The following is a 12,544-nucleotide window of genomic DNA, read 5'->3' as shown; positions in this document are numbered from 1 at the left end:
CTTAAAGTCTCGTGCTGTGCTTGTTGTGATTAAAAAATAATTCATCATAAACAACTCTTTGTACTGTATAAGTCGTATCAGAAGTAAAATGGCACACATCAAATTGTTGACCAACTGTCAATGTGCTTTTCTCTGTGGCTGTGTACCTGTAAACATTTAAATTCATTACCATAGAAACAACGTGTTCGCAAATGATTTGTGTTCGTTCAAGCGTTACGTAGGTCAACGATCTTATCTACGGCTTGGGTTTCGCCCAAGCAGAACAGTTTACTGTATTTACTGAGTGCGATGACGTGCAGCGATCCTGTCCCAGGAACGCGCAGTCACGCAGGCTGGCACTGAGAGTTCGATCCCAGCGCCTTGTCGTCACCCGGGCGCCCGTGCGTCATGAGGCTGGCTGCTGTACCCAGTTCGCAGTTTGCCAACCTGGGCGGAATGGGAGGGGGGGGGGGGGGGGTAGGGTGTAGGGGAGGGGGGGGGGGAAGCTAGGCCGCCGCTGAGGGGGCGACGCCCTGGCCTCTGCCCGCGCAGCCCTGGCGAGCTCCCAGCCGGCGCGGCGGCGGCCAGGCCCTGCAGCTCGCCGCCTTTGCTACATCGCCCGCACCAGCCGGGAAGTAACACTCGGCAATCGCATTAGCACTTTTCCTGACCTCGTCGTCAGATACCGTATTTTACGGACTATAAAATACTATGGACTGTAAGACGCACCTTAATTTTTAAGTATTTTTTTAAATAACACATTTAAAGCCCTGAAAATACTATGGACTGTAAGACACACCTTAATTTTTAAGTTTTTTTTTTTTTAAATAACACCTTTAAATCCCCTGAAAATCATCATCTGAACACTGACACACTTGATGAGTAGTAGGCGTTTCAGAGATCCATTCGGCACGATTTTTTGTTGTGTTTCATCTATCATTCATTTGTTCCCTTCCTAAGTCACGGTTGCAAAACACTAACAAGAATTCTTTACAGACGAATGGAAAAACTGGTTGAAGCCGACCTCGGGCAACACCAGTTGGGATTCCGTAGAAATGCTGGAACACGCGAGGCAATACTGACCCTACAGCTTATGAAACTTCCTGGCAGATTAAAACTGTTTGCCGGACCGAGACTCGAACTCGAGACCTTTGCCTTTCGCGGGCAAGTGCTCTACCTTTCTTTCAGGAGTGTTAGTTCTGCAGGATTCGCAGGAGGGCTTCTGTAAAGTTTGGAAGGTATGAGAGGAGGTACTGGCGGAATTAAAGCTGTGAGGAGGGGGCGTTAGTCGGGCTTGGGTAGCTCAGTTGGTAGAGCACTTGCCCGCGAAAGGCAAGGGTCGCGAGTTCGAGTCTCGCTCCGGCACACAGTTTTAATCTGCCAGGAAGTTTCATATCAACGCACACTCCGCTGAAGAGTGAAAATCTCATTCTGGCCTACAGCTTATCCTAGAAGATAGGTTAAAGAAAGGGAAACCTGTGGTGTCACCGCCAGACACCACACTTGCTAGGTGGTAGCCTTTAAATCGGCCGCGGCCCGGTAGTATACGTCGGACCCGCGTGTTGCCACTATCAGTGATTGCAGACCGAGCACCGCCACACGGCAGGTCTAGAGAGACTTTCTAGCACTCGCCCCAGTTGTACAGCCGACTTTGCTAGCGATGGTTCACTGACAAAATACGCTCTCATTTGCCGAGACGATAGTTAGCACAGCCTTCAGCTACGTCATTTGCTACGACCTAGCAAGGCGCCATATTCAGTTACCATTTATATTGTGAATCATGTACTGTCACGAGCGACGTTCATCATTAATGGATTAAAGTTAAGTATTCCACCAGCTACGTCCGTTTTTCTGAAGTCTAATTTCCTTGTCCTGTTCCAGACTTCACGCCAGCCTGCGTGAGCTAAAACGCGTGCATTTAGGCCTCCTTTAGTAACACGGTGTTGGCTCTCCTGCCAACCTCAACAAAACCTACGTTTCTAGTATTTGTAGAGTTAGAGAAAGCTTTTGACAATGCTGAATGAAATACTCTCTTTCAAATTCTGGAGGTGGCAGGGGTAAAATACAAGAAACGAAAGAAATTAAAGGGAAGCAGTGATTGAGGAGGGGCTGTAGCCTACCCCGATATTAATCTGTCTGTATACTGAACAAGCAGTAGAGGAAACAAAAGAAAAGTTTGGAGTTAGGATTAAAATCCATGGAGAATAAAAAAAAGTTTTGAGGTTTGCCTACGACATTGTAATTCTGTCTGAGACAGCGAAGGACCTAGAAGAGCAGTTGAACGGAATGGAAAGTGTCTTGAAAGGGGGATATAAGATGAAAATCAACAAAAGAAAAACGAGGATAATGGAATGTAGTCGAATTAAACCTGGTGAAGCTGAAGGAATTAGATTAGGAAATGAGACACTTAAAGTAGTAGATGAGTTTTGCTATTTGGGAAGCAAAATAACTGATGATAGTCGAAGTAGAGAGGACATAAAATGTAGACTGGCTGTGGCAAGGAAAGCGATTCTGAAGAAGAGAAATTTGTTAACATTGAGTATAGATTTAAGTTTCAGGAAGTCTTTTCTGAAAGGTTCAAATGGCTCTGAACACTATGGGACTTAACATCTGAGGTCATCACTCCCCTAGAACTTAGAACTACTTAAACATAACTATCCTAAGGACATCACACACACCCATGCTCGAGGCAGGATTCGAAGCTGCGACCGTAGCGGTCGGGCGGTTCCAGACTGAAGCGCCTAGAACCGCTCGGCCACACCGGCCGGCTTTTCTGAAAGTATTTGAGTGTAGCCATGTATGGAAGTGAAACATGGACGATAAATAGTTTAGACAAGAAGAGAATAAAAGCTTTCGAAATGTGGTGCTACAGAGTAATGCCCAAGATCAAACGTGCAACTAATGAGGAGATGCTGAATAGAATTGGGGAGAAGAGGAATTCGTGACACAACTTGACTAGAAGAAGCGACACGTTCTGAGGCACCAGGGGACTACCACTTCAGTATTGGAGGGAAGCGTCGAGAGCAAAAATCATAGAGGGAGACGAAGATATGAATAAATTATGCAGATTCAGAAGGATGTGGGTTGGAGTAGGTACTCACAGATGAAGAGTCTTGCACATGATAGAGTAGCATGGAGAGCTGCATCAAACCAGTCTCTGGACTGAAGACCGCAACAACTGCGTACACTTTAAATTGTTTATTTATCGAGACATCAAGAGGCTGCAATTGTGAAGTAAGTCCTCCCGGAATAACAGCAAACTCTGTATTCCCCATGTCTCAATTTCTCTTTCACAGAATTTTTGAAATGACAGCTAAAGTGATCTAGCATAAAAAGAGAACACTTCTTCTATGAAACACCTTTCCTTCTCTCCCAAACTCTGTTAATCCGTAATTTCATACCAGCGTCGTCCGGCTAGCTTTTGTGATGTACGTGAGCAACAATACCCGGTGGTATTTCCGAAGGTTTTGGCATTGTTTTGCGCTTGAAAATGACCACTGAATTAAGTTTAGTACCGTCACCACAACATGAAAGTGCAACAGTGAAGTGCCTTTTATCACGTCCACTTGTTTTTATAGCACCTTACAAGGCAACACACCTGTTACTCAGCATATCAAACGGTAGAGAAGTTTCGTCCATATTCGCTATTTGGCTTTGTCCCACAATGGTTCTCTTTCGAAGTTGAATAGTAAAGCGATGGATAGATAATATTTTCTCTTCATATATATTTTTTCTTCATATATGTATTTCCATCTTTAATGTACTTACGATCAAGTATGATCTGTCTCTTTTCCAGTCATTAGAGACGGAATTGTTCGACGAAGAAATAGACGCTTGAGGACATTTGGAAAATCTAAATCGAGGTAGTCGGAAGGGGATTTGATTTCCGCTCCAGCCGAATACAAGTCCAATGACTTAATTTGTGCTAAACGATCTCAAAATGTGGTTATGATAAATACTGTTGTGGTGCGACGCACATCCCTTTACTAAACGCAAGCTGTCCGCCCCCGGTAGCTGAGTGGTCAGCGCGACAGAATGTTTGTCCTAAGGGCCGGGGTTCGATTCCCGGCTGGGTCGGAAATTTTCTCCGCTCGGGGACTGGGTGCTGTGTTGTCCTAATCGTCATCATTTCATCCTCATCGACTCGCAAGTCGCCGAAGTGGCGTCAGATCGAAAGACTTGCACCCGGCGAACGGTCTACCCGATAGGAGGCCCTACTCACACGACATTTACATTTATATTTAACGCAATATGTGAGAGATTTGGGATTTGTCGGGCCGCCTTGACGGAAACATTTTTTCTCAAACTACACTACTCTGAAAAACTGAAGAACGACATAGACAAAATAACATAACATACCAACTGGGCAATGGAAAATGCGGGAGCTATTTGCCAGAAGTCTTTCTGCCGTGCACAGAGAGTTGGACATCACATGGTTTGAGGTCAGCGTGACTACAACGCTAACTGGGGCTGGCCCCGCAACACGAGGTAGTTGAACGAACGGGAAAATACAGCGTGTGTCAGTCAGCGAGCAGTTGCGGGCACTGTCGTGGTGTTCTTCATTATAATATGGCTAGAAGACAACTTTTGGATGACTTCACACAGAGAAGAATTATCGAGAAACTGGGAGAACGAGATGGGACGAGTGTAGACCAGGAATTTGGTTTTAGTCATAGCATTGCTTCACTTGTGTGGGGAGGGTTCTTAACCAAAGGCTCTGCTGCCCAAAGGGTAGGAGGTGGTAGGCAAAGGTCAACTACAGCAGAGACGGCCACTACACTGTTCAACAGGCAAGAAGGCAAATAGCGAGTGAAGTTACAACCACATTTAAGAGGACTGCAAGGCACGCAGTCTAACACTCTACACTGCCACGGCTGATCTCTTTGTCCGACGACAACTGATACACTCACATCGGCGGCAACATTTGCAATGGTTACAAGAGTATAGTACTGGACCGACGAGAAACGGGGTCGTGTGCTCTTCCCTATGGAAAGAAAATTCAGTATGAATGGTAATTCTGAACCGACCCTCCTACGGCGAGAGGCAGGAACATATAATTCACCCAGGAACATTGTCGAACATGGTCGTTTCGATGGTCCAGATGTTGTGGTGTGCGGAGGCGCAATGTTGATTGGGCGCACTGACCTACAAATCTTTGAACACGATACACTCACCAATCAAAGTTATTGTAACATTGTACCCCATTCCCGTGTGCATTCGGTCGTGACTTCATTTTTATGGATGACAATGGGCAATCGCACCGAAATGTGCAGGTGGAGGGGCTTTTGGAACGAGAGGATATTCGGCCAATGGCCTGGCCTGCCCTTTCCCCCGACTTAAATCCCATCGAGCGCGTGTTGGATGTGCTGGAGAGAGGTAAAGGAATGGAACTCCTTACCACAACAACCCCTTGTGGCCAGCATGGGAACTCGTTGCAGAGCATGCAGTGCTATCCGCGATGATCACACACCCTATTGAGAACCACATCTCTGCTTTTGTAATGTCCAGGGGACCATAATAAATCGAGATGATTTAGTGTAAATGTTGTCTTTGTATAAAAATATCACTTCTGTACGTCTCATTGTGTATTTCTTTCCGTTATCTTCTGTAATATATTGTAAGAATTCTTTGTATGTACGGTCCACGTTCCTTGGAGCTATGCTACTTTGCAACAGCGCATCATGCGCAAGTGATTTTCGTACTTACGTTTCGCACACGAGTGTAGTGTCACGACAAGTAGCTATCATCACTGGCTTTTGTATTCTAAAACCCGTAATATATAGGATGTTGCACAATGGTAATGTCAGTTTTAAATGCTTTTATTAATTTCATGCGTATTTTCAATATAGTACATTTTATGTAATTCTTCAGGCTTTCGTGGTCGCTGCTACTGAAGTTAAAACCGTCTGGATTGTCAGGAGCTGTCATATTTCTCCAAAGAATCGACGTTTCGACCCCTCTGCTGGGATCTGGTGTCCACTGTAGATTGAGCTCAATCAGGATCCCGAAGAAGATCCCAGCAAAGTGGCGAAACGTCTATTGTTTGAAGAAATATGACGTGGCCTAACAACCCAGAAGATTTTAATTTCAGTACATTTTACTTTTTCCGTTTGTTACGTGTCACTACTTCAAGAACCTACTACACTTTCCCCATACAGGGCATATCACAATTAATAGCGAAAATAGAAGCAAAAACGTTTCCAATAAACATTGGTCTGCAAATGAGTCGTTCGCGAGATAGTTACGAATATGTGGGTCCGACCCCCACTGACTTTTGTTCTACGTAGTACAAGTGATAGGAAATGTAAACTTTTCCGAAAAGGTCCCGACCAATTGGGCTCAGATTTAACGATGACAATAAATAAAATGCTGTTCCAGTTCATTGTACACTCATAACTGTAAAAGAGGTCCCCGCATTTGACAAAATATTTCACTCGCCTCTGCAGTGAGTTGCGGTGTTTTTCAGATTCTCTTAGACCGTTTTGTAAATGTTGACTATACAGTTTTCTACTTCAGGTCTTGAACCGTATCAACGGGAGTTCTATAACTTCACCTTTGAGATGACCCAAGACAGAAAAATCCAGAAGATATAAGTCAGACGATCTTGGAACCCAAGGAAGGCCCTGCTCGACTAATCTATTTTGAATCATATGGCCGCATTGTATGTCTTCTTAAATCAATCATGTGTGCCATTGTCTCTTCACGCGTGTACCACACTCCCCCCCCCCCCCCTTACGTGAAAGATGAGCTCAATTATATGGGAACCTAATCGAGAAGTTTACATTTCAAATACACTGCCTTACATGAAAAAGTGAAGCACCCAGGCAGACTCGGTCGGATGTCAATGTGACTTCGTACACGTACACACCATAGGTGAATATGTAGGTGATCAGAGTTACAGCTGTATGTGACAGGTACAGCACCCAGTAAGGTGCATAAGTGTCGTTCACGTTCAGTGCTGTTATCTGTCGTGGTAGGGTATATAAGGGGCGTGAACAAAGTCAGATGTACAGTGATCACTGTACGGGACATGGATAATCTGCGTTCTGATGTGAATCAGTGCATCAGCACCTGGCAGAGTTTGATATGATCCCCCTTACGAGTATATATTTTGATGGCTGGTCAAATAGCGCAGCATTCAGATTTATGGGGCATTCGGAATTGTTGAACTGCGTGGTAATCTCGAGCCAGGCATGGTCATCGTAAAGGTTCCGGTCGACCACGTCTGAACACATGGTAAGATCTCCATATTGTGCACCAGGCACATTGTAGCCCCTTCCCATCTCCGCCTGTCAACCGAGAACACGTAGTGGAATCCCTGCAACAGTCTGAGTTATCTCAACCATTATTCGGCGATTAGTAGCAGCCTGATTGGCGAACTACTTTCTAATTTGTAGACTGGCGATAACACCAAAACGCAATTGGCTGAGTTTAAGGTGGTGCTGTGATTGGGATCCTTAGACAGCTGATAAATAGATTCAAATTGAGTTCAGCAATGCATTGCGGTTCTGTATTAAACCCGGTTGAGCATCGTCAGCGAATATGTTGACGATCTGAGGAGAGGTCCCATTTTCCAGTGTTTTGGAGAGGAGCAGTCATACTGTGGAAGTCATCGGGTATGACATCAGGTCACAGCTGGTATGACTGAGGGAATACTGACAGCAGAATAGCACGTTATGGACATACCGCGTCCTCATGTGCTACCTCTCATGTGACAGTAACTTGGTGTATTTTTTCAACAGGACAATGTTCGTCCAAACATGGCACGTATCCCTGTGAACTGTTTGCCTGACGTTGAGGTACTCCCTTGGCCAGCAATAACTCCAGAACTGTCTACAATGGAACAAGTGTGAGAACATCACGGAAGTCAACTGTGTCCCAGTGCCGGCATCCGGAATATCAAGTACCAGTTACAATAGCTGGGGGTCAGCTTGCGCCAGGAGAGGATGCCACAGCTTTACGACACCACTCTAACTGCCTCAATGCATTCATCCGGCTTAGAGTGTGGAACGTTGTACTGATTTGTGGGCTCGTACTGCCAACTTCTTGTAAATATGACTCGATTTTGTTAGCACTGAAGGAGCATCAAATACAGTCTCAACCCTAAAGTTTCGTTCCGTTTCCTCCTCCCTTTCTGATGGCTTCACTTTTTTTCGTCAGGCAGTGTACATTTGTGGTAATTAGGACAGTTTGTCATACTAAAGTCAGTAGCCGTTCCTAATCCTACATTCACAGTGATCAAGCAAACACCTCGTTTGCAGAGCCATGATTACTGGAACGCTTTTGTTTCTATTCTTGCATGCTTTCACCTGCTCCAGTTTTCCCTATTAAGTACGAGGGTCGTTCAGTAAGTAATGCAGCATATTTTTTTCTGATAGCAGGTAGGTTTTATTCAGGATTCCAATACGCCATATTATTCCTCACTCTTTCGGCTACGAAACCCTATTTTTCAACATAATCTCTGTTCAATGTGACGGCCTTCGCTACCGTACTGGGAGGACCTGTAGCCCTCATGGTACCACTCTACTGGTCTACGTTGGAGCCAACGTCTTGCTGCATCAATACCCTACTCACCATCTACATAGTGCTTTCCGCAGAGTGCTTCCTTCATTGGACCAGACACATGGAAGTCGGAAGGTGTGAGATCCGGGATGTACAGTGGATGAAGAAGGACAGTCTAATTAAGTCTTGTGAGTTTATCTCCGGAGCGCAGACTGCTGTGAGGAAAATTTGGAAATTTGTAGTAAGATCTTATGGGACCAAACTGCTGAGGTCATCGGTCCCTAATCTTACACGCTACTTAATCTAACTTAAACTAACTTACATTAAGAACAACACACACACCCAGGCCCGAGGGAGGACTCGAACCTCCGACGGGGGGAGCCGAGCGAACCGTGACAAGGCGCTCGAGACCACTTGGCTACCTCGCGCTGCTACTGTGAGGTCTTGCGTTGTCATGGAGAAGCAGAAATTCGTTAGCAGTTTTGTGGCCGTGAACACGCTGAAGTTATTTTTTTTCTTTCGATTTTCTGAGGTTAGGACAATACACTTCCGAGTTGATCGTTGCACCATAACAGAAGACATCAAACAGAATAACCCCTTCAGAGTTCCAGAAGACCGTCGCCGTGACTCTATTGACTGAGGATGTTGCTTTGAACTTTTTCTTTGGAGAAGAAATGGTGTGGCAGCACTCCATGGATTGCCGTTTTGTTTCCGGTTCGAAGGGATGAACCCATGTTTCACAGTCTGTAACGATGTTCAACAAAAAATTGTCACAATCAGTCACGTAGCGTGCAAGAAATATAGCACAGATGGTCGTTCGATGCTCTTTTAGTATGCGGCGCGGAACCCTGTAGGCAGATATCTTTGAGTACCTTAGCTGGTGGACGAGTGTCAGGACTACCAACAGAGAGAGCCTGTCGAGCAGCCGAGTGTTTGATTGTGATCCGTCGCGCATCTCGCCCGTTCCAACACTGCACGTGTCACAACTGTGCGGGGACAGCGGGCACACGGGTGATCGGACAGCTTTGCCAGACCTCTTTGCGGTGATGGCAGGCGCCTCGCCGCCTACTAGGTCATTTGTATTTATTGTGAAAAGCTATGGTCCCGTAACACTCCACTGTGGCACGCCAGAGGTTACTTCAACGTTTGTAGAGGTCTCTCCATTGAGAACAACAAGCTGTGTTCTGTTTGCTAAAAACTCTTCAATCCAGCCACACAGCTGGTCTGATATTCCGTTTATCAGGCGACAGTGCGGAACTGTATCGAACGCCTTCCGGAAGTCAAGGAAAATGGCATCTACCTAGGAGCCTGTATCTAATATTTTGTGGGTCTCGTGAACAAATAAAGCGAGTTGGGTCTCACACGATCGCTGTTGCCGGAATCCATGTTGATTCCTACAGAGTAGGATTTTTCAGCCAAAAGAATCTGAATGACAACTGTTTGCTTGTAACGCCGTTTGGAAGGCTACTTACAGCGCTGGCACGTACCGGAACTTTACGAAACTATAGGTGCAGAAGCGGGAATATTCCACGGCGTCACACAACAAGTTGCTCATTACTTCAATCGAAATTGGGCGACAAAAAAGGTATGTTGCATTACTTACTGGGCGCCCTCGTTTGATACACGCTGTATAGCATGTTATTTGTAACACGGCCCGGGTTCCCGGGTTCGATTCCCGGCGGGGTCAGGGATTTTCTCTGCCTCGTGATGGCTGGGTGTTGTGTGCTGTCCTTAGATTAGTTAGGTTTAAGTAGTTCTAAGTTCTAGGGGACTGATGACCATAGATGTTAAGTCCCATAGTACTCAGAGCCATTTTTTTATTTGTAACGCGTAAGTTGGGCGATATTAAAAAGAAAGATAAGAGTGCAATGTGGCGATGACGACGTCGTTAAGGACGGTCGGGATCGTAAACAACGTATATACATTAAGAAGGATTCACATTTCGTATACTTAAGTGTCGAATGACGCTTGAGCAAAGCGGGGCACGAAGGTGGTAAGAAGATGAGAGCTGACGCACGAGGCAGTGCAGACCGGGCGCCGGCGTGTGGGAGCGGCCGCGCCCCGCCCCGCCCCGCGTCGATACGTGCTCCAGCCGCTCCGGCTCCAGCTCCAGCTCCAGCCGGGACGGACGTGGGCGCCGCGCCGGCTGCGGCGGCCTGGCGCTTAGGCCGCTCTGCCTCTGGGCGCGGGCGCCGGGCCGCCCACCCAGCAGCCGGCCCGGGATCGCGGGATGCTGCGCGGCGCGGCGCGTATTGATCCCCTGCTCTGCTCCGCTCTGGCCAACATGGCCGCCGGCAGCCTCCCCCCTCTTCCTGCCGCGCCAGACGGAGGGCCGCCACCACAGGCCGGCTGCCGCCGTTGCACCGAGGCCCGGGGCCGCGCCACGCACACACACTCGCTGTACGAATGTACAGTAACAATTATACACTAGAAGTAAAACCCCGACACATTAAAGAAACGAACTCTCGTGTGGCAACGAATCTTGAGATTTTGAAACCTCCGCCAGCGATACAAATTCAGTCACAGTGACATAAAAAAAAAATACAACACGCTTTTATAGTGCTTGCAAATTTAAAACGGCTGTCACTTGAAAATAACGTCACGTAAGTGGCCGCCATTTCCCTTCCCACTTATTTCACGTTCCTTACAGATTTTGCAGGATTGCCAATGGAACTTCCTCCAGGATCCGAGAGAAGAAATCACTTGCTGAAGGTCAAGGGATCTTAGAGGCAGAAGTGTACAAACTCCCTTTCCAGTCTGTCTGACGCCATGTCGGGCGCAATCGTCAAAGCAGCTCAACCTGCCGCAACAGAGACACATGCTTACATGTGCACTGAATCCCGGTGGCTAAAGCAGGCCAACTTGGATTTCCGTAGAGCTAGCGAGCTTCACGGGACCCGTTCAGCCTGCTGCACCTCTCAATGGGGTGTGCCATCCATCCTGCGTGAATAGACAGGTAAACGAGATTTGTGAAACACGACCAAGCAACAAGAATCCCAACAAAGGAAACTCCAGTGCTGGTCGTACAAATCTGAAACCGTATTGTGTTACTGCATATACAGGGTGGTCCATTGATAGTGACTGGGCCAAATATCTCACGAAATAAGCATCAAACGAAAAACTGCAAAGAACGAAACTCATCTAGCTTGAAGGGGGAAACCACATGGCGCTATGGTTGGCCCGCTAGGTCAAACGGATATCAACTGCGTTTTTTAAAAATAGGAATCCCCAATTTTATTACATATTCGTGTAGTACGTAAAGAAATACGAATGTTTTAGTTGGACGACATTATTCGCTTTGTGCTAGATGGCGCTGTAATAGTCACAAACGTATAAGTACGTGGTATCACGTAACATTCCGCCAGTGTCGACGGCATTTGCTTCGTGACACATTACCAGTGTTAAAATGGACCGTTTACCAATTGCGGAAAAGGTCGATATCGTGTTGATGTATGGCTATTGCGATCAAAGTGCCCAACGGTTGTGTGCTATGTATGCTGCTCAGTATCCTGGACAACATCATCCAATTGTCCCTATCGTTCGCCGGATAGTTACGTTATTTAAGGAAACAGGAGGTGTTCAGTTACATGTGAAACGTCAACCACGACCTGCAACAAATGACGATGCCCAAGTAGGCGTTTTAGCTGCTGTAGCGCTACTCCGCAGTAGCAGACAAATTGAGCGAGAATCGGGAATCTCAAAAACGTCGATGTTGAGAATGCCACATCAACATCAATTGACCCGTACCATATTCCTATGCACCAGGAATTGCATGGCGACGACTTTGAACGATTTTTTGCACGCGTTCTATTTAGCAACGAAGCGTCATTCACCAACAGCGGTAACGTAAACCAGCATAATATGCACTACTGGGCAACGGAAAATCCACGATGGCTGCGACAAGTGGAACGTCAGCAACCTTGGCGGGTTAATGTATGGTGCGGCATTATGGGAGGCAGGATAATTGGCCCCCCATTTTATCGATAGCAATCTAAATGGTGCCATGTATGCTGATTTCCTACGTAATGTTCTACCGATGTTACTACAAGATGTTTCACTGCAT

This window comes from Schistocerca gregaria, chromosome 5, assembly GCF_023897955.1.
Source record: "Schistocerca gregaria isolate iqSchGreg1 chromosome 5, iqSchGreg1.2, whole genome shotgun sequence".
NCBI classification, from domain to species: domain Eukaryota; kingdom Metazoa; phylum Arthropoda; class Insecta; order Orthoptera; family Acrididae; genus Schistocerca; species Schistocerca gregaria.
Note: the sequence above shows the minus strand (reverse complement) of the source record.